The 22,314-nt window shown below is 40.4% G+C and overlaps 1 long non-coding RNA gene across 1 annotated transcript in view; it reads right to left on the bottom strand.

The window, feature by feature from the left end:
- LOC311617600 overlaps positions 1 to 5,749 on the bottom strand; it is a 1,721,005-nt gene extending 1,715,256 nt beyond the window's left edge. Inside the window, exon 1 of the long non-coding RNA XR_014794128.1 lies at positions 5,728 to 5,749. This is a non-coding gene — a long non-coding RNA (uncharacterized lncRNA). The remainder of the gene's footprint in view (positions 1 to 5,727) is intronic.
- Between the last annotated feature and the right edge of the window lie 16,565 nt (positions 5,750 to 22,314).

Here is a 22,314-nt window from a genome sequence, read left to right as displayed (position 1 = left end):
CAAATAAAGCAAGCCAAATTATTACTATACTTAGACAATAAATTTGTATTTTAATCATGTATACCCTTGAGTTTAAGAACTCACTTTGAAAAATCATTCAACTACTGACAGTTCATATACTTACTCATTATTTGAATAAGGTTTTATTTACCAGTTTTTAAATACCACTGAAAATGTTAATGTGCTTTTAATCAAAGTATAATTGGATATATGGGGCATGGGGGTGGGAAGGAACATAATAGTTCAGTCTGCAGCTTGTAAACAAATACAGGGGTTCGAGTTTGCCTATAATTAGATGGAATGGGCATTTTAGATAACTTATTTTACTACAAAGGCCAACTAAAACTGCAGTGGCTATTAGTAAATGGCATTTGATTACCAGTCATATGTAAATGAATCTGAAAGAGTTGTGTAGGAAATTAAATGAGTAGTTGGGGTGGGGCCTGCCCTGGGGTCCTGAACAAGGGTTGGACCAACTTTGCCTTCAGACTTCCTCTCTATGGGAGGCCCCACAGACTGACAGTTGGCAGGTCTGGAGCCAGCCTGTATTGGGCCTCAGCTCAGAGGACAAGGACATGACCTCAATGCCAACGTGACCTCACTAGAACTCTGGACTAATCTTATCTAATAAAAGAGTAGCATGCAAATTGACCATACATCTGCTATACCCACCAGCCATGCCCACCAGCCAATCAGAACAAGTATACAAATTAACCCAAACCAAGATGGCTGTGGCCACAGAGAGTAGGAGGGAGGCTTGAGTTTCCCAGGCGATGGAAGAAGCCAAGCTTTCCACTTGCCCTAGCTGGCCTAAGCCTCCACTCAAGGTTACAAAGTTTCAATTATAGAAGATAAACAAATCCAAACAGAAATGGCAGCAGCCACAGAGCAAGAAGAAGGCTTGGCTCCTCTCCAGACTACCAAGTTTCAATTGTTGAAGGTAAATAAATTCCAGATACCAGGGCCTTCGCTTGGATTGCTAGGGGGTGTGGCTGGCCTGAAAACCACCACAGGCCCCTCCGCAGGGTGGCCCATACCCCAAGGGAACCCCCACACTGATCTGGGACACCCTTCAGGGCAAACCAGTTGGCTCCCACCCATGGACCAGGCCTCGATCCTATCTAATAAAAGAGTAATATGCAGATTAATCATCACTCCAACAAACAAAATGGCTGCCCCCATGTGGTCAAAGATCCTGCCCCCATGTGGACACAAGATGGCCATCACAAGATGTCTAGAAGGGATGAGCCATTGGGAGGTACCAAGCCTGCAAGGGAGGGCAGTTGGGGATGATCAACCCTGTAGAGAAGGGCAGTTAGGGATGACCTGGCCAGCAGAGGAGGGAAGTTGGGGGCAGACAGGCTGGCAGGGGAGCAGTTAGACATCAATCAGGCCAGCAGGGAACTGGTTAGGGGGTGATCAGGCTGGCAGTCAGAAGTGGTTTGGGGCAATCAGAAAGGGAGGCAGGCAAGCAGTTGAAAGCCAGCAGTCCTGGATTGTGTGAGGAATGTCCAAGATTGGAGAGGGGGCAGGCTGAGCTGAGGGAAACAGGCATGCCCCCACATGTGCATGAATTTCATGCAATGGGCCTCTAGTTATAAAAGTATTTGCATTTAATTTTGACCCCACCCCCTGTAGATTTTCTATATACATTATGGGTAAGAGCATGCCCAGAAGAAAGATAGTTTCAGTCAATAATGCCTCCACATTATTATATATAGTTTCAGTCAATAATATATTATTATATATAGTTTCAGTCAATAATGCCTCCACACAAGTGAAAGGCTCCACACATACAATCCCTCTTTAGAACCCAGGAGTTGTGGGCCAGGCTCTATATAGCATGTATTCTACCACCAGGGAGCAATCCCCTGCCATTCTCTTCCGTTGTTTTCCCCACAGGCACATATCCCCTAACCTCTAAAGGTCCCCATGATACTTATATTCATGGAGAAATGGGCAGCTATAGATCATCCTGGGCTCACCCCACAACCTGTCTCCAAGGCCTGCTTTTTCTCTGACTTCCCAGTGAGCTACAGCGGCCCTGCCATTGGTTGTTCTCACAATGTTGCTCACCTGCCTGCCTGCCTGATCTCTCCTAACTGCCCCCCACCAGCCTGGTCACCCCCAACTTCCCCCTTCTGCTGGCCTTGTTACCCCTAACCCCCCCCCCACACTGGTTTGGTCACCCCAACTGCCCCCCTGTCGGCCTGATTGCCCCATGAAGCTGCTGTTCAGTCATTTTTTTTGTCCCTCACTAACCCCACTGCCAGCCTGCTTGACCCACACAGCCTACTGTTTAGTTCTTTGGTTGTCCTTCACTAACCCCCCTGCTGATCTGGTCACCACTCGCAGGCTACTTTTTGGTCATCCATCTGGTTGTTTTGGTTGTGACAGCCCCTGGCTTTTTATATATTAGTAATAACTCATCTCAAGTGCATAAGGCCTCTATTCTGTTTTTTGGGTTTTTTTTATACAATATATTTTATTGATTTTTTACAGAGAGGAAGGGAGAGAGATAGAGAGAGAAACATCGACCAGCTGCCTCCTGCACCCCCCCCACCAGGGATGTGCCCGCAACCAATGCACATGCCCTTGCCCGGAATCGAACCTGGGACCCTTCAGTCCACAGACCAACTCTCTACCACTGAGCCAAACCAGCTTATGCTCTTTTTTGTTTGTTTGTTTTGTTTTTTACATTATTAACTTAATACACTAAAACACCATAAATTCTGAATTCTATGACTCTAAAGGGACTTGGGCACATTAATATTATATGTAAATGCATGCTTATTATACACAATCTTAAATACTATTAACAGAAATTCTCCCCAAAAGTAGCATTCTAGAAATTTTTTATAATTTACTTGAAAACAGTACCTTTTTTAAAAATATATTTCTCATTTTTATTCTTTTTTTTTCTGTATAAAATTTTACATATGTTTCCTTTTCCTCCTGCTAATACCAGGCAATTTTGAGAACCTTGGCTTGGAAATATAGCTTGATATTTAGTATTGTGATCCCTCCAACTTTTTTCTCCTTTCTCAGGAGTGCTGTGACTGTTCAGTCTTTTTTTTATTCCAGATGAATTTTTGGAGTGTATATTCTAGGTCTGTGAAATATTCCATTGGTATATTCATGGAGATTGCATTGAATCTGTAGTTTGCTTTGGGTAGTATGAACATTTTAATGATGATGATTCTACAAGTCCATGAACACAGGTTATTCTTCCATTTTTTAATTTTTTTTATATCTTCCTTTACCTCTTTTTTAAATGCCCTGTAGTCTTCTAGGTACAGATCTTTTACCTCCTTGTTAAGTTTATTCTTAGGTATCTTAATTTTTTTTGTGCAAGGGTAAATGGGGTGTTTTTTGTTTGTTTGTTTGTTTGTTTTGTTTTTTGTTTTTTGGTGTTTTTTGGTTTTTTTTTTAGTTTATTTTTCTGTGAGTTGATTATTGATGTATGAAAGTGCCATAGATTTTTGGGTGTTAATTTTATATCTTTCTATATTGGTGAATTCATTTGTTAAGTCTAGTGGCTTTTTAATTTATTGTTTTGGATTTTCTATGTATAGTGTCTTGTCATCTGCAAGTAAGAGAGTTTTACTTCTTTTCTGATTTGATGCCTTTTATTTCTTCTTCTTGTCTTTTTGCTATGGCAAGCACTTCCAAAATGTTTTGAACAGGAGTGGTAAAAGTGGGAATCCCTGTCTACTTACTGTTCTTAGGAGAAATGGATTTTGTTTTTGCCCATTGAGTATGATGGTGACTGTAGGTTTGTCATATAGGACTTTTATTATGTTAAGGTCTGGTTCCTCTATTTCAGTGGCTGACAAACACATTAATCAACAGAGCCAAATATCAACAGTACAAATATTGAAATTTCTTTTGAGAGCCAAATTTTTTAAAATGTAAACTTCTAATGCCACTTCTTCAAAATAGATTCGCCCAGGCCTTGGTATTTTGTAGAAGAGCCACACTCAAGGGCCAAAGAGCCACATGTGACTCATGAGCCACAGCTCTATTTGATCTTTTGCTGAGTGTTTTTGTTAAGAACATGTATTGGGTTTGTCAGATGCTTTTTCTGCATTGATTGATATGATTATGTGATTGTTGTATCTCAATTTGTTTATGGGAAGAATCACATTTATTTATTTGCATATATTGTACCATCCTTGCATCCCCAGAAAAAATCCCACGTGGTCATGGTCTTTCTAATGTAATGATGAATATGATTTGCTAGAATTTTGTTGAGGATTTTAGCATCTATGTTCATCAAGAATATTGGCCTGTACTTCTCTTTTTTGTGGTGTGTTTATCTGGTTTTGGAATTAACATAATGCTGGCTTCATAAAAAAAGCTGGGAAGTGTGCCTTTCTCTTGAATTTTTTGGACTAGTCTGAGGAGGATAGGTTTTAGTTCTTCTTTGAATGCTTAGTAGAACTCTCCTGTAAAGCCTTCTGTACCAGGGCTTTTGTTTGCTGGAAGATTTTTGACTACTACTTCAATTTCTTAGGTTGTTAATGGCTTATTCAGGGTTTTTTTGTTTTTGTTTTTGTTTTTGTTTTTTTTCATTCTTCCTGATTGAATTTTGGGATTTTGGATTTTTCTAAGAATATATCCATTTAGTCAAGGTTGTCCAGTTTGTTTGAATAAAGTTATTTCAAGTATTTTTTCATAATCCTTTCTATTTCTGTGGGATTGGTTGTTACTTCACCTCTTTCATTTCCAATTTTGTTTATTTGGGTCCTCTTTCTAGCTTCTTTGTGAACTTGGGTAAAGTTTTATCAATCTTATATATGTTTTTAAAGAACCAGCTCTTGGTTTTGTTAATACTTTGTATATTTTTTGGTCTTTATGTCATTTATCTCTGATCTTTATTATTGCCTTCCTCCTCCTTACACTGGACTTTTCTTTTTGTTCTCTTTCTAACTCTTTGAGTTCTAGGGTTAAATAATTTATTGACATTTTTTTAATTGTGCTTTTGAGGTAGACCTGTAGAGCTATGCACTTCCCTCTCAAGACTGTTTTCACTGTGCTTCATAGATTTTTAGGTTCTTGTGTTTTCACTGTCATTTGTTACCAGGATGCTTTTTATTTCTTATTTGATCTCTTTATAAACCCAATCATTGTTTAATAGCATGCTATTTAGCTTCCAAATGTTGTTGTTTTTTTCTCTTCTTTTCTTTCTTTTTTTTTTGTAGTTTATTTCTAACTTTATGACATTGGGATCTGGGAAGATACTTGATGTGATTTCTATCTTCTTGAATTTGAAGAGACTTTGCCTGTGTCATGATATGTGACCTATCTTTTCAAATGATCCATTGCACTTGAAAAGAATGTATATTCTATGGCTTTGGGGTGGAATGTTTTGAAGATGTCAATTAATTCCATCTGTTCTAGTGAGTCATTTAGGATTGATGTTTCTTTGATTTTTTGTTTAGAGGATTTGTCCAGTGGTGTTAGTAGGGCACTAAATTCCCCTACTATGTCTGTATTGCTGTCAATCTCTTCTTTTATATTCACCAAAAGTTTTTTTTTGTTTGTTTGTTTTGTGGGTTTTTTTTTATGTATTTGGATGCTTCTGCATTGGGTGCTTATATGTTTACCAGAGTTATATCTTCTTGTTGAATTGCTTCCTTTAGTATTGTGAAGTGGCCTTCCTTACCTATTGTTATGTCCTTCACTTTGAGGTCTAATTTGTCAGATATATAAATAGGCTACCACAGCTTTTTTTTTTTTTTTTTTTTTTTTTTTTTTTTCATTTCCATTGGCCTGAAAAAATTTTTCCATCTCTTCACTATCAGTTTGTGTGAGTCCTTGGTATTGAGATGGGTCTCCTGTAGATAGAATCCATTTACATTTAAAGTTATTATTGATAGGTACTTGTTTATCATCATTTTTATTCTTTATGCCTGTGTTTCTTCTTCCCTTCCTATTTCATTTTTTTTACAGCAGTCCCTTTAGCATTTCTTGCATTGCTGGTTTGGTGGTAATAAACTCCTTAGTGTTTGTTTGTTTGTTTGTTTGTTTGTTTTTGTTTTGTTTGTTTTTTGTGTTTTTTTTTTTTTTTTTTTTTTTTTTTTTTTTTTGTCTGTGAAGCTCCTGATTTATTCAATTTTGAATTATATAGTATTTTTGTATTCAGATCCTTGCTTTGCATGACTTTGTATATTTCATTCCATTCCTTTCTGGATTAAGGTGTTTCTGTTGAGAAATCAGTTGATAGTCTAATGGGAGATCACTTATAATTAATTTTCTGCCTCTCTCCGGCAGCCTTTAAGATTCTTCCTTTGTCATTGGTATTTGCCAATTTAAATATAATGTGTCCTAGTGTCAGTCTTTCTGGGTTAATCTTGTTTAGGACTCTATGAACTTCTTGGAGTTGTGTGAGTTTTTTCTTCCCAATATCATGGAAGATTTCTGTCACTATTTCTTCAAACAGGTTTTCTATTCCTTGGTAAGTTTCCTCTCCTTCTGACACCCTTATTCTGTGGATGTTGTTTAGTTTTATGTTGTCTGAAAGCTCCCTTAGACTCTCTTCTTGTTTTTTAAGGGTGTTTTTGTTTTTTTTTTGGTTTTCTTTTTTTTTTGGGGGGGGGGTGGGTTTGGTTTTTTGTTTGTTTGTTTGTTTTTCTTACCTTTTCTTCTAGATTACTGATGCAGTCCTCAACTTCTTCTACTTTACCTGTGATGATTTCTATTGTGTTCTTTGTTGCAGCTATAATTCTTTCTTCTTGGTTCTTCTTGGTTTTCAGCTGAGGCAGCTCATCCCTGGGCATTGTGGCTGTAGGGTCCAGGTAGGTATCCGAGGTCTCCCCAGGTGCAGACAAGACTGGGCTTCCCATCAGAGCCACTTTCCTATTGAAGATGGCACAGTCTCTGCAGCAGAGCAGGCTGCTCCAGGAGAGATTTCAGCAGTAGCAGAGGCTTCTGGCCAGGGGAGCCTGGCCCTCCAGTCCCTGGCAGTTCTATGGAATATAACTGTCCCTCACTCACAAATACACACACTCCCCAACGTCTACCCACTCTCCTTTGGCACTCTCGCTCACACTATCTTTCTGACTCCTATCTGGTCGGCCACCATCTTGGATCTCCCATCATTTTTATTCTTCAGAATAGGTGTTGATGCCTACAGTCTGATTTAGTGATATTACATCACAATTTATAATGCAGTTTAATATGCATTCTGATTATAAAATGTGTTTCTGAAAGCAGTATTATTTTAGTTATTTTGATAGTAACAGCAATGAGCCAATAATGATAATGATAGGGAACACTTCTTTATCTACTATCAACCCTTCATATAATAGACATAGTGATTATAAACAGCTCCAACAACCCAGGATTTTCAGAGAATGGGGAGAGTGGTAAGCACGGTCTTAAGAGCATCTTGAAAACAGCCTAAGTTACAGACTTTATGAATGTCACAGTGAGGCTAATAATCAGTTTAAATGTAATTAAGTTCAAATTATAGAATCAAATATAACAATTGCTTGTTACTGTTACTCAAACTCAATTTTCATCCTAGAAAAAGTTAACAAAAGGGTCTTTGCATGTGAAATGTGACAGGCATAGTCTATAGACACACACACACACACACACACACACACACACAATCACATGCTTTCCTCAGTTTTTATGAAGCTATTAAAAATTAATAGTTTCCAAAAGCTTGGGGCCAAAACGCCTTTAGCATATAAAATCACCAAATTCCACTTAGCTGCAAATTGTCTTCATATCTGAAGTGAAATCCATTGCAATTAAACTGTTCCCCAAACACAGGGGGGGACTTGAATGTGCTCTTTGGACTCTATTAAAGTGGTTGGTGGGGTTGGGAGGTTGAGAGTTTCCAGGAAGTCTAATTCTAGGGTTTAATAAACAAAAGGGGGGGGGGGCAGTGCAAAAATTCTTTTGATTAAATGATGTGTTGGAAATAAAACTTAACTGTATCAGGTACGTCTCCCTTACCTCCTATGTTCCTGTGGGAGGGCAAACAGGAAAAAAAATTACCATCATCCAGACTTCACCAAAATGCACACTTCCATCTCAAGAAGCCAGGCTCTGCGACTGACTCTCTCCCCTTCATCCCCAGTCCATTTAAGTGCCTAAGAGGGAAGAGGGGTGCCAAAGTAGGGTACCCTAACAGCTGACACCCACTAGCCTCTGATCTTGCCCTTTCTCTCTAGTTAATTTCCCTGAGAAGTGTGCCTTTGGAGTCTTCCCGGTGCCTATGTCTGGAAACCAAGAGCAGGGGAAGATGAGCTGGCTGTTACCAGGGAAGGTGAAGAGGAAGGAGAGGAAGGACAAAAGGAAGGAAGGGAGGGAGGGAGGAAGGGAGGGAGGAAAAAGGTGCATACCCCAGGACCTCCCACTTTTGCGCCAGGCATGCAGGGCCCATGCTCCAGCATTGGCCACCTTCTCCAGGAAAGTGAGGGGCCAGCTGGGCACAGTGCACAACCTTAGGGTCCTCAGAGCCAGGTTCCTGCCACTCACCTAGGCTCGCCCAGCCCAGCAGCAATAGGACCAACAGGATCCACATTCACCCATGAAGGGGCTGCCTCTGCCTTCTCAGCCAAGGCAGTGTCCGGAGGATCCAGCAACCTCACAGTCTGAACTCTGCCTTGCCACCCACCACAGGCTGGACCTTCCATGCAGGCTGCAGGCTGTGCTCTGGAACTCTGGCCACTGACACCTGCTCCCAGCCCAGCCAATGTGGCCACTGAAGGGAGACCCTCAGATTTCTGGACTCATCTATATTCCCTGAGGTTCAGCCAAGACCACAGTCAGGGAGGTGAAGAAGGCCTGGGTTCAAGGGCAGGCCAGGCATTTCCCACCACCATTCTAGCACTAGGGTCCATCCCCCCATCCCCCCATGAGACACAAGGAGTGTGTGCCCTGGCTCACTGGGTCTTCACTGTCCCTGCCCCTCTCAAAGGTTCCTGTCCTCCTTGCTCCATCCTGGGCTCCAGTATCCACTGTCCACTCCTGTTTGAAAAAAAATGGATTGAAAATATCTCTACAAGCCACAGTATAAACAAGGCCTTCCTTTAAAAAAAAAATTGAATGTATTGGAGTGAGATTGTTTCTCAAAACTATACCGGTTTCAAGTGTACAACTCAATGAAATATCATCTACACTCTGCATCCTTCTGTCCCCATTCCCTCTTCCCTCTGACAACCTCCACCTAAACTCTCCTCCTCCTTTTACCTCTGGCTATCACCATACAGTGGTCTGTGTTATACATACATGGTTTTTGACTAATCCCTTCACTTTATTTCAATATCTCACTGAATTACACAGGCACAACTTTCAAACTGAAGCAAAAGAGCTTATAAAACTGCCAGTAACATTTATCCTAAGTGATGAACTCTCTTGTCACAAAGTCAGTCTCTGGTGGCTACTCTAATGGGTGTATAGCCTGTCTGCTCCTTTGGTTGTGTGTCTCTTACAATTTCCCACCACAACACCCCACTTCTTCAGATCTTCTACCCATGGCATCTCCTCCCTCATAGTAATGAAACCCAGGAAATAACATTTCCATACTCAACTTTTCATGGTTTTCTTGTGTAAACCTTTTTCCCTTAATATTATCATTTCTTTAAAATCAGAGAGGTTTTTTTTAAAGTATTCCCTCCTCTAAGACTTCCCATTCAACAGGACAAACAGAAAGTGTTTAATAAATACATTGAAGTATTGAAGGCAAGCATTGCTTCAGTGAAATTTGACAGTCTTGTTTTTTAATTATTAAAAAGAAGAAAAGAAAGGAAAAGCGATATCTCACTAACACAGAGGTTCATAACTATGGTGGCCATGATGTGAATGGCTGCTTAGACACCCTGAGGCTACCAAAGGGACTGCTGGATTCTCAGCAGTCCCAAACAACTGCTGTTTATATGGATATGAGTCACCCTCCAGACTTAGAGCATTGGGGACACTGTGTACCACAGGGCAGCTGGTTGGCTAAATAAGGCTGCCAGCTGTCCATGAGACCAAAGGATCCCCTAAAGCTGAGGAGTGACCAGGAATGTCCACAAACTTCACTCATAGAGTTGGAATGATGCTCTGCTTTATGTTGAAAGCTGCTGAGGCTAAGTACCTCATGTAGTTTTGTGCAGAAAACAGAGTAATCTTGCCTTGGCAGGAGTTTCTAAGAGGTTAGAGCATCTGAGCAGGGAAGGGTCCTTGGTTTGAATTCCAGACAAAGACATGCACCTGTATTGCAGGTTTGATCCCTGGGCCTGTCAGCGCATGTGCCAGAAAGTGTCTCTGTTACTTGGATGATTCTCTTTCCTTCTCTCTCTCCCCCCCTCTCTTTCTTTTTTCCCTCCCTTTATTTCCACATTACCTTCCACATTTCCACCTCCCATTTTCTCTCTTTAAAAAAAAAACAAAACAGCCCCACCACAGCCGCTCACTCGGTGTGTACCTGCAGGAGGGTCCTGTGGGTTCTACCCTGAGCTTCAGCCTGGACAGTGACCAGAGCAGTGGCTCAACAACGTCCGGCTCCCGCCAGGCCGCCCGCCGCAGCACCAGCACCCTGTACAGCCAGTTCCAGTCTGCTGAGAGTGAGAACAGGTCCTATGAGGGCACCCTCTACAAGAAGGGGGCCTTCATGAAGCCCTGGAAGGCCCGCTGGTTCGTGCTGGACAAGACGAAGCACCAGCTGCGCTAATACGACCACCGCACGGATACAGAGTGCAAGGGGGTCATCGACCTGGCGGAGGTGGAGGCCGTGGTGCCTGGCACTCCCACCATGGGCACCCCCAAGACGGTGGACGAGAAGGCCTTCTTCAACGTGAAGACGACTCGTCGTGTTTACAACTTCTGTGTCCAGGACGTGCTGTCGGCCCAGCAGTGGGTGGACTAGATCCAGAGCTGCCTGTCAGACGCCTGAGCCCAGCCCTCCCGCGCTGTGTCCAGTTACAGACCACTAGGGGTGGGCAGGGCCCCCCGGCCATGTTTACAGCCCCCACCCTTGACAGTATGGAGGCCCAGCCCCCGAATTTGTGTGTACAGCCCCTGCCAACCCCACCCTGCCCACCCCGCCGGCCTGGCCAGCTCTGACCTATTTTGGAGTCCTGGCTGAGCGTTGGCGGGAGGCGCCATGGTACAGCCCTCTCGGTGTGCCTGTAAATAACCCCACCCTGTCCGCGTGGTGGCCCCGGAGGCCCACAGGCACCCTGTTCCTACAACAGAGTCTATAAAGAGAACTATTTGAAAAAAAAAAAAACAACAAACAAACAAAACACAACAACAATGGAAATATATGATCTGGTCGAGGATTAACAAAGAAGAGAAATGAAATTCTCTTAATTAAGGTGAATAAGAGGCCAGCTGGTTGATCACCTCAGCTCTTGGGAAAACTAGCTGGGATTTTTTTGATGGCGTGGCAAAGTTTTTGTTTTTTTTTTTTTCCTTAAAGAAGAATGATCTTTAGTGAGAAATACTATAGCCCTCCTAGAAAGTGCGAACTTGCAGGATTGAAAATTTTGCTTGATGTACAGAACTGGAACAGCCTTATAAGAGACCTGTAGGAAGTAGCAGTCTCATCATGCAAAGTATGTAGATAAAAAGTTTGAATGACCAATTACCTGGAGTGTGATAAATGCAATTCCCGAATTAGATGGCTAAGTAGCCTACATGATTGGACACCTCTGTGCTGAATAAAGTGTGAGATATGCTCAGTGACAGAAGAGGGTGGGATTATAGAGCACAAAATATGGTGTAAGTGATTCTTAAATGAAGCCTATCATCAGAATCTCTGGGGTTTATTCGAACTTTACACACTCCTTAGTCTCAGATTCCACCACAATATTTTAATATATTCCTCATGGCAAGTGTATGTGTACATTTTTGTGGCTTTGGGCAGAGTGCAGGAGGATGTGTTGCCCATGATGTTCTCAGTTTAAAATTACTGCTACAAATCTCAGTTGTAATTCATGTGAATATGTTACCTCTCTCTAATTTGTTAAGGTGAGAAGATTGTTGACTCTGATGTTCAAAAACTAATGAGATTATGGGGAGGAATCCAACCTTTTTTCTAAGAAACCACTTATATTCCCATTGAGCTATTGAGTTGGTATGGTAGTACTCATAAATGACTTTTAAGCTTGTTCCCCAAATGGGAGAAGGAGGCAAGATAGTTTTTTCATTAAGGTCCCTTTGAGCTCTCTAAATTTCAATGGCACTAAAAAATCTACATTAATAAAAGAGAAAGATGAAAATTGACAGTATCTTCATGATGCCCACCAGCCAATCAGGAGTGAATAAGCAAATTAACACAACAAAAATGGGGGTTGATTTGCATACACAGGCACCCAGTGGCCAGAGGCAGGATGCTTGTGTCATCACCATGGCGATGACTCAAGTGTGCCTCACTGACCCAGCAGCTCCAAGGCTTCTGCACAGTGTGGAAAGGTGGGAAGGTGAAAAGGCGGCTCCAGCTAGAGTAAAAGCAGTGCTGATAGGCAGGGGAAGGAAGGCCCACTCTTACACAAATCTTGATGCATCTGGCTTCTAGTAAATAAATAAAGCTTAAAAAGGACTACAAACAATATCAGATAGTATCACATAGTATTCCACATCAAGATAAAGAAAAATAAACCATAGGATTCCATGCTGTAATTCCACTCACTGTATGTCTGACAACTGTGACATTATTCTCCCAATTCCTGGTCAGGTAGAGTAGCTCCCAGGAATATAGACGCCTTTAGTGAAAAGGCAAGAAAATGTTATTAAGAGATTGTTTAAATTTTGTGGGTAAGCTCAAGTATTATAAAACCTAACACTTCATTTCCCTTACCACTGTTTTCAAAATGAGATAACCAAATAAAAATGAATAAATCACTCTAATTAAGTGAGCTTCTTTAAATATACATAGGCATACCTCATTTTATTGTGCTTTGCTTATTATGCTTCATTGATGTTGCCTTCTTTACGAATTGAAAAACAAACTCTTCACCAGCAAAAAGATTACAGCTTGCTTTATTGCATTACTCATTTTGTTGTGGTGATCTAGAACTGAACTAGAACTTATCTGAGGCATGTATGTCTGTACATGGTAAACCTTCAAAGACCCAGAGAACACCAGTTTCCAAAAAGAAGGCCACAATAAAAGTTACACTAAAATTCAAGCCAAATTTTAACTTGATGTTTTAAGATTGTGATGTGTTTTGGAGGCACTGAATTAGCTATAGCTTCAGTTATTTAAACAAACTCAGAATCCCTGCAATCAGCCTTTCATAATTTCTTTCCCTTGCAGTACAGGTGGGCCTGTGAATTAGATGGATTTCTTTCCCAGGATTGTTGTGTCACATGATCAATGGAATTTTGCTTGGTATGATTAAGGTCCTCAATCAGTTGACTTTTAGATTGTCCTGGGAGAGGGCTGACCTAGTCAAGTGAGCCCTGAAAAGGATCTGTGCTGTTCCTGGCATAACAAATCCAACATGTCACAGGGGTTCAATGAGAGGATGGTGTTCCTTTGCTGACTTGAAGTTGGAAGCGGCTGTATGACAAGGAATGGGACAACTTGTAGGATCTGAGATAAGCCCTTAGCAGGCATCCAGAATAGAAACAGGAACTCTGTCCTGCAGTCATCAGGAACTAAATTCTGCCACAATCATGTGAGCTTGGAATAGAACCCATATGAGAATACAGCCTGGACGCCTTTCTTTTAGAACCCAGCCCCACCGTTTCCAGCATTGTGATCTACAAATATGTGAGCTAACAAATGGGAGCTGTGTTGAGCTGCTACATTTGTGGTTGTTATACAGCACAAAGAAGCTAATATAAGTACCTTGCAATGCCTTCATGTCTACATTATGAACATAATGTATATCATATTGACAATGATGGAAGCAGAAATTCTGCTGAACTTAATCTGGCCCTTAAAATAAACACTAGTATCTTACTTGGAAAAATGCAAAATCTTAAGCTTCCAAGCTATTTATATTACTGATAATATACATATAAACATTAATGACAGATTTTATAACTATTATTTACATTGAGTGTTTGTCTACAAGTTGTTTTACCAGAAAATATCCATCATAGGATAACAAGCAATACTGTGAAGAAAGATCTCAGTTAACATCCTGGCTCTGACTTTGACTTTGAGCAAGTACCTGAAATCTCTCTGCTGTGAAATGGTAATACCTATATGAACCTTCCAGGGTTCCTGAGGTCATGGGACCCAATATAAGATATCTGGCATGTGCTCAAATAAATTTTATGTCATTTTACTCATCTTATTTAAACTGTTATCACTTCACTGAAATCAGGGATCCTGACTTAGTCACCATTATGTCCAAAGAGTCTAGTACAATGCCTGTCTCATAGTAAGCACTCAATAATCTTTTTAAAGTAAGAGGAGATAAACATATTTACATCTCAAACAATCTTGTGATGAAGATACTTTTCCCATTTTGCAGATAAATACTAAGGACCAGAAAGGTTGAATTTCTGGCGGAACTAGATCACTCATAGGTTGCTAATGAGAATGTACAATGGAAAATCCACTCTGGAATACAGTTTGGCAGTTTCTTCAAAAACTAAGCCTATATTTACATATGACCCCATAGTTGTACTTCTATCTATTTATCCAGAGAAATGAAGACTATGTCCACACAAAAAAACACACGTACACTATTATTTATAGCAATGCCATTAGCAATAGCACAAAATAACTGAAAATAAGCAACAAATGCTATAGTAGTTGGATGGTTCAACAAAGTGTGATATACCTATAGCATGAGATATTACTGAGGGAGCTGGGTATTGCTATATGATGGTATTTCATGAATAGATCTCAAGGGCATTGTGCTTAATTTAAAAAAAAAAAAAAGCCAGTCTCAAAAGGTTACTTTTATATAACACTAGAGGCCCAGTGCACAAATTCATGCATGGGTGGGGTCTGGCAGGCCCGCCTTGACGGGGGCCAATAAGGCAGGGCCAGCAGGATGTGGGGGAAAAATGGCAGGGGTTGGGGTGGGCGATTGGCCAACCAACCACATCCCTGATCAAAGTGTTGGGGCCAATCTGTCCTGGACCAGCTGGGTGATGGTGGAGGAGCGCTGATTGGGCCCCAGATCAGGCTGGTTGGTCTCCCAGTATGTGTCATAGCCACCAGTCATTCTGGTAGTTCCATTGGTCTGGTCAATAGGCTTTTATATATATACTAGTTAGTGACTCAGTGCATGAAATTCATGCATGGGGACAGGGGGGTGTTCCTCAGCCCAGCTTATACCCTCTCCAATCTGGGACCCCTCAAGGGATTGGGCCTAAACCGGCAGTTGGACATCCTTCTTGCAATCCAGAACTGCTGGCTCCTAACTACTCACCTGCCTGCCTGCCTGATTGCCCCTAACCATTCTACCTGCCAGCCTGCTTGCCCTCAACTGCCCCCCATAAGCCTTATCATCCCCAAATGCCACCCTGACAGCTTGCTTTCCCCCAAATGTACCCCTGGCAGTCTGCTTACCCCCAACTGCCTCTCCCTCTGGCCTGATCACTCTCAACTGATCCCCACTGATGGCCTGCTCACCCCCAACTGGCTCCCCTTGCCAGCCTGCACAATCCCAACTGCCCACCCCTGCCAGCCTAATCACCTTTAATGCCTCCCCTCACTTGCCTGATCACCCACAACTTCCCTCTCTTCTTGGCCCCTAACCAGCTCTACCTCGGCCCTGCCACCATGGCTTTGTCCAGAAGAACGTCAGGAAGGCTAATTAGAATGTCACGATCTACAATAATTAGCATATTACCCTTTTATTTGTATAGAGGCCTGGTGCATGGGTGGGAGCTGGCTGGTTTTCCCTGAAGGGTTTCCTGGATCATGGTGGGGGTCCCTTTGGGAAGCAGAGTGGCCTAGGCTAGGGGCTTATGATGGTTTGTAGGACAGCCATGCCCCATTGGGTTGATGGTCCCCTCTGGAGGGCATAGCCAGCCTGTGTGAGGGGCTGAGGGCTGTTTTCAGGCTGGCCATACCCCCCAGCAGGGACTCTCAACGCGATGGTGGCTTGGCCAGCCTGGATAAGAGCCTGAAGGCCATTTGCAGGCCTGTCCCTCAGTGGCCAGACTGGGAAACCCAAAGCCTCCCACACATTCAGGCCAGCTCCATGACCACTGCCCACAGGTCCCTTCTTTAGCAGCCTGCAAGGGTGGGCAGGAAGCTTGGGTTGCCCTGGCAATGGAGGAGGCTTGGCTGGGGATTACCCAATCCTCCTGCCCTCTCCAGCTGTCTCTGTGGCCGCCCCATCTTTGTCCCACTAATTTGCATATTTTCTCTTGATTGGCTATGGGTGTTGTGGAGTGATGGTCAATTACTATATTTATATCTTATTCTTATAGATAGATTTTGGAAATGACCAAAGTATTGCTATGAAGAACAGATTATGCTTGCCAGGTTAGGAAACAGGTGACTATAAAGGAGTTGCACAAGGCAGATAGTTGTATTAATGGGAAGCTCTATATTCTGGTTTAGTGGTAATTTCAGAAATGTACACATGTGAGAAAAAGAAAAAGATATACATTGTTCCATTGTGAACCGGGTAGTTCTGACATTTAACTACTGTTACATAAAATATTGCCACTGGTAAAGCTAGGTAAAAATACACCGCACCTTAAATTCAATCTTAGAAAGTTCATGTGATTCTGTAACTATTTCAAAAAAATGAAAATGGGTGCACAGCCAAATACTTGAGACCTCTGGAAGAATCTTCTACATTCTCTAGAACAAAATACCACTTTCACATTTTAAGGACCCCAACTGTAAGCATAGTTCGTATTTTATCAGGGGACTTGGAATACAAAGATGAAACAATTACACAAAAAATTACAAACTTTGTCTTATCCCAGAGATTGGTATTCCTTCCCCATGCATTTTCATCCCATCTTCTGCCCTTTAAGTCTTGAGATTATAATTCTCCTCTCAGTGACCTAAACTCTACCCCAAAATCACCCTTCCCCATTGTGAGTTAGTGAAATTTCCAATGTAGGAGAGACTTGTGAACCGAAAAGCCTTCCAAACTGCTCTAAGCCATCTTCTGCCCATGCTGCCCCACTCAGACACACCTCTCATGACACCCCAGCTCAAACACCTTAGTACTTCATTTCATTAAATAAATGTCCCAGGAAGACAAGCAACATTTGCAAAGTGCTTTGGTTTACAAAGGACTAGTACACAAGGGATCTCATGATGCTTGTTAGACTGGAGAATACATAAAAGCAGGAATCTCTTTCTATCACCATGTAGAGATGAGGTAACTTGGACCCAGTGAAGTAACTTCTCAAGTTCAATAGAGGCAAACAGTTAAGTTGCAGAATCAGATGTCCTGGTTCCTAATCCTAAGCAATGTCAAAATATTCCATCAGAATTCACACCCCATTCCCAGACTGGTAATAGGTATTTCATAACAAGAAACTCTAGAAGAACAGAAAGCAAACAGTCGATTCAACTGAATGTTCTGATCCCATCTAAAGCAGAGGTTCTCAAAGGCTTGTCTAATCCTGAGAGGAGTAATGTGTCTAGTGGTTCTACATAGAGTGTTCAAAATAGAAAGTCAGTATACACCTGTACATGGATAAAGTAGTCAGCTGGCATGGCAAGGACTAGAAAAGAAAGCAGATTGTTTAATTCAGCTAGCTTTACTGCTTTATGCAACTCTCCAGCCCAAATCTGTGAAGAAAGGAACAATCATGGTGCTATAACCAAGGCTGAATTCAAATTAATTCTATTGGATCTCTAACCCTCCCACATCTTTATAAAGAAAAAGAACAAACACCATAGCAGGAAACTTCAAGGAAACATCATTATGACATGATTTTTGATTTTGTGATTCTCCTCCTAATCTACTCTTTCCAGCTGGAACATGGCTGTGATTTGTCAGCCCTTGACCAAAGTGCAGGTAATAAAAAAGCTACATCATTGGAAATATCATGGAAAATTAATCACATGAAATATAGCAGTTTTGAGAGCAGCAAACATAAATACAGATTAAATGACATAATTACAGTTTTGAGAGCAGCAAACATAAATACAGATTAAATATCACCTTTAATAGTTCATCCTTACAATCTCTTTCTTTTATACAAATTGGGAATAAAACTTAGGAACATAATACAATCTTATTTTATGAACATAGTATTTAGTAAATGCCCATTGAGTCGAATGCTAGGATGCATAGTGAAATATGAAATAAACAATGTTCAGTAGAACACCAGTAGAATAGTTCTTAGAAAAAAAGTTGAGAACCAGATAATATACAAATAATACAGAAAAGGAGTTTTATTATGAAAAGTAGTAGAGCATTTAAAACAAATGATCTTAAAGCTGCTGACTATTACATAATCATTTATTAGTCGTAACCTAAGTTTTTTATTCAAAGGTGTCCCTTAGCCCCATTTTGCTCCATTTCTAATAGGATTAGGCTACTGCATGACAAATAAAAGGAAATATTATGAAAGTCTTACCTAATTTTAGTTCTATGTTGGTTTGGCCTTCTCTAAGTAATTCTGTTACTTCGCAAGAGTATATTCCTGGGACAGCGTGTCTCAGCTCCATTATCAAAGAGGCATTGCCTACTAGCAGTTCGTGTGGTATGATGCGTGCACTTGAAAAATCACCAAAGTAAGTGGATTTATTTGTAAATCCATCATAGGAGAAAAAGATTTTATCTCTGAATTTCCACCTTGCATACATTTCTTTAAGGCTCATTGCCTCCACATTAGTGGCAAAGCATGGGATGAGAATAGTTTTATTTTCATTGTTGTATTCTACAGATTTGATTGTTTTGAATATTATCTGAGCTGAACCTGGAAAAGAAAAAGAAAATAGTTTCATCTCACTATAGAATTCTATAAGGTAAGGACTTATGGATACTACAAATCCTTAAGATAAAAGAGTAATTCTTCAATTGTCCCCTTAATAAGCAGTGCAGCTACAGAGAGAAGGCAAACCAGGTGAAGAAGAGAAACAAGTTACTTTAATATTAACATGCAAGGTAGACACTATTGTAACTATTCCTTATTCGTTCTCAGAAATACACAGTATACATCAAGAGTATTGGGAATAAATTCAGGAACCTGTGTTGGAACATGCAGGTGTAGTATTTGACTTCAGAAACTTTGAAGTAATCATCCTTACTCACTGATGTATGTAGAAAAATATTGTTCTTACCATGGAAATTTTTTAACAGAAAAATCAAACCAAATATTATATTCAGCCTCACGTTCTGCCTCCAAAAAGAACTTGCTAAACCCATATGAAGTTTATCTCTATCTTTAGGTTGCATTTCCAAGGAATGTTTTGAGCTATGCTGTACTTTAATATAAAAAGTAAATCAGATGGATCAAATCACATCTTTCTTTTAAGATGGAAAGTTTTAAAATGCTAAGGAGAAAACATATTCTCTGGCTATATTGAATTGCAAAGTTTAAACAGCAATGGACTTTGGTATGCAAATATATAAAGAGATATATGCAATTTAAAGGCATTTTCTCACTCCCACATTTCATTGAAACTAAAGAACAACAATTTGCAAGTATATATTATAGGTATTCCTTCCTTCTAAAAACCATAAGCCAATCAAAATGAAGCTAGAAAACAGTTGAAATCAAGAATAGATTTCTAATAAGTAGGTGTATTTTATTAAACATTTCTAATAGGATAAATAACCAGTTCTCTTACAAAATAAGGATTGGGAAGGTAATTGCAATCACTCATCTTTCACCTAAAATGTGCAAGATGGTAAAGAAATTGTAGTTCTCTCCCACATATAAGTCATTTATTAACTCTTCTATTTAAGTAATTATTTAGATTTCCCTGAAAAAAAATCAAAGCACTAGCAAATATAATAGTTCATCCTTACAATTTCTTCCTTTTATACAAATTGGGAATAAAACTTAGGAACATAATACATTCTTATTTTATGAACATAGTACTTGTTAAATGCCCATTGAATCAAATGCTAGGATGCATAGTGAAATATGAACTGAACAATGTTCAGCAAGCCTGAGTATAAATGCTACATGTCCCTTGTCAGGATGTGATTTTAAGCAATTCGCCTAATTTTTCTGTGCCTTGGTTTACTCTCTGCTAGTAAGAAGATCAGAAATGAACACCAGACAGCTTCACAGAGTTGTGGTATCACAGGGGCAACTACATGGACAAATGCCCTCTCAGCAATGCTGTGCTATACATATGCAGGTAATACTCTAAAAACTGGGCAAAACAGCATTTTTATGCCATGATTTAAACTTTGTCTGACTGGGAGGTGCAAATGTTATGTTTCTGGGAATTTGCAGTCTGATCCAAACTTGTGGTTCACAAGATCCTTTCTTCCCAGTTCTCTACTAGTCATCCCAATAGTAGGAAGCCCCAGTCAAAAGCTGAACTTCCAATTGCTTTTTTCAACATCGTGGGGTTTTGAATTATTTCCCCAGATATAGAAGCATTGAGGGGGAACTAATAGTGCACAATAAGGTGAGAATAAATTGGTTGTGATGTTGGAATTAGAAAGTGTCAGAAACTACGGTGCACAGTTTTGAAATGGACAAAGATTAGTTAGTGTCCTTTCAGTGGCGATCTGGGCACTGTCTGACAGATCCTTTGGAAATATCTGGTTTTGTAAGGGCCTGTGCTTTCACTGTGGTTTATAAGCTGTAGAGCTCAAACAGTAATACAAATTACTTCTATCCATAGAGAGATAAATAAACTTTGTTCTGCAATTGATTTCGGCCTGGTAAAGAGGGTTGACAATTTTCATTTTATTTCCCTAAAGATGTTGACCAATTGCATATATTCACTAATTCATTCAGCATCACTGATTGCCTATATGTGTGTCTTTTCTCTCAATGTTCTTTAAAAGCAAAGATAGCCTTACCATGTCAAATAAGCTAGCTTATTTGACAGTTTCATAACTTATGCTTAGAGAATGAATTTCCTAAAGAATACAGGAAGTACTAATTGTAATGCATTATTTGTTGTAATACACAAAAATGTAAAGCTGAAGCCATTTAAATAGAATTAGTGTTGTTAATTAAATTCAAATAAAATTCACGTGGATAAGTCATAACTTGAATAACCCTTGCACTATAATTAATAAATAAGGGTAGTTCAAAAATGTCACTCTATCGACTATTGACCACAACTTTATCTTCTATAAACACTTATTTAAACTCCATAATAAAATTATCTAATTTGTTTGTTCTCTCGTTTGCCTACTGCTTTCTGGTGGAACAGCAAAGGGAAGAAAAGGTTTGAAATACTAATTAAAGAATATAAATAACTGACATGAGTAAGAAAATTCTGAAAATAAGATATTACAATAGGAGTCCTAATCATATAGAAATATATTAATACAACCATCAGTGATGCCAGAGTTACAATTAAATTAAAAATAAAATAGAAAATTCTTTTACATTAAATGCCAAAAGTATTGGATTCTACAATCTCTGTGAATACCAACCAGTAACATAACCATCCTTCTGTAGTCCTGAAGATGGCCATGTGGTTTCAGAAAAGGCTCAATATGTGGCTCAGAATTTTTTAAAATGCAGCAAACATTTATTGAGAGTTACCTGATCTGAAACATTCTGGTAGGGTATGTGGATCAGTGTTTGGACTGGGAGGAAGTGTATGAATTTTCCTTTCAAAGCTTCCAATTCTGACTTGGGGGGATGGTATGCACTTTTTATAACACAGGATTATGTAGGGCGATCCTACCTGCATGAGCATAAATGCTCTGGGAGGGCAGGACAGTACAGGAATCAGTCTTAAAGGTTTCTAGGAAAATGTGTGTTGCTATCTGAGGAACAACAGAAAAGTGTCATAGTCTCTGACTACTGGGTGGTCTTCAATATTCTTAAACATGTTCCATGTATGACAAAGACCACACCATCTTGAGAAATAGCTGCTTGAGACTGGGATCCTGGCCTCAGCACCACCCAGGCTGGTCTCAGACACAAACCAAGACCCTGCAGAGACCTGCGACTACAGCTGCAGACCAACAGACAACAAGAATCCAAACATTCCAGCCACAGATTCTGTGAGTCAAGGAGCCTATATCCCTCCCAACAGACTCTCAGATAGGACAGTGCCACAGTAACTGATAAACCTGCCCCTCTCTTGGGTCGCAGCTCAGCTATGGGAATTTGAGACTGCGCATGCCCAGAGACTGGGACTCTGCTCCCTGCAACGCAATCGGGTGACCAAACCTGAAGCCCATGCATAGTAGCAGTGCCATCTGACTTTGTTTCTGGGCAAGAACACACAGAAGTTTGTTTTCCACAGCACAGGAACATTTCCTGCAC

Source organism: Pipistrellus hanaki (genome assembly GCF_964339955.1).
Source record: "Pipistrellus hanaki genome assembly, chromosome: 2".
Lineage (NCBI taxonomy): Eukaryota > Metazoa > Chordata > Mammalia > Chiroptera > Vespertilionidae > Pipistrellus > Pipistrellus hanaki.
Note: the sequence above shows the minus strand (reverse complement) of the source record. Positions and strands in the feature narration are given on the sequence as shown.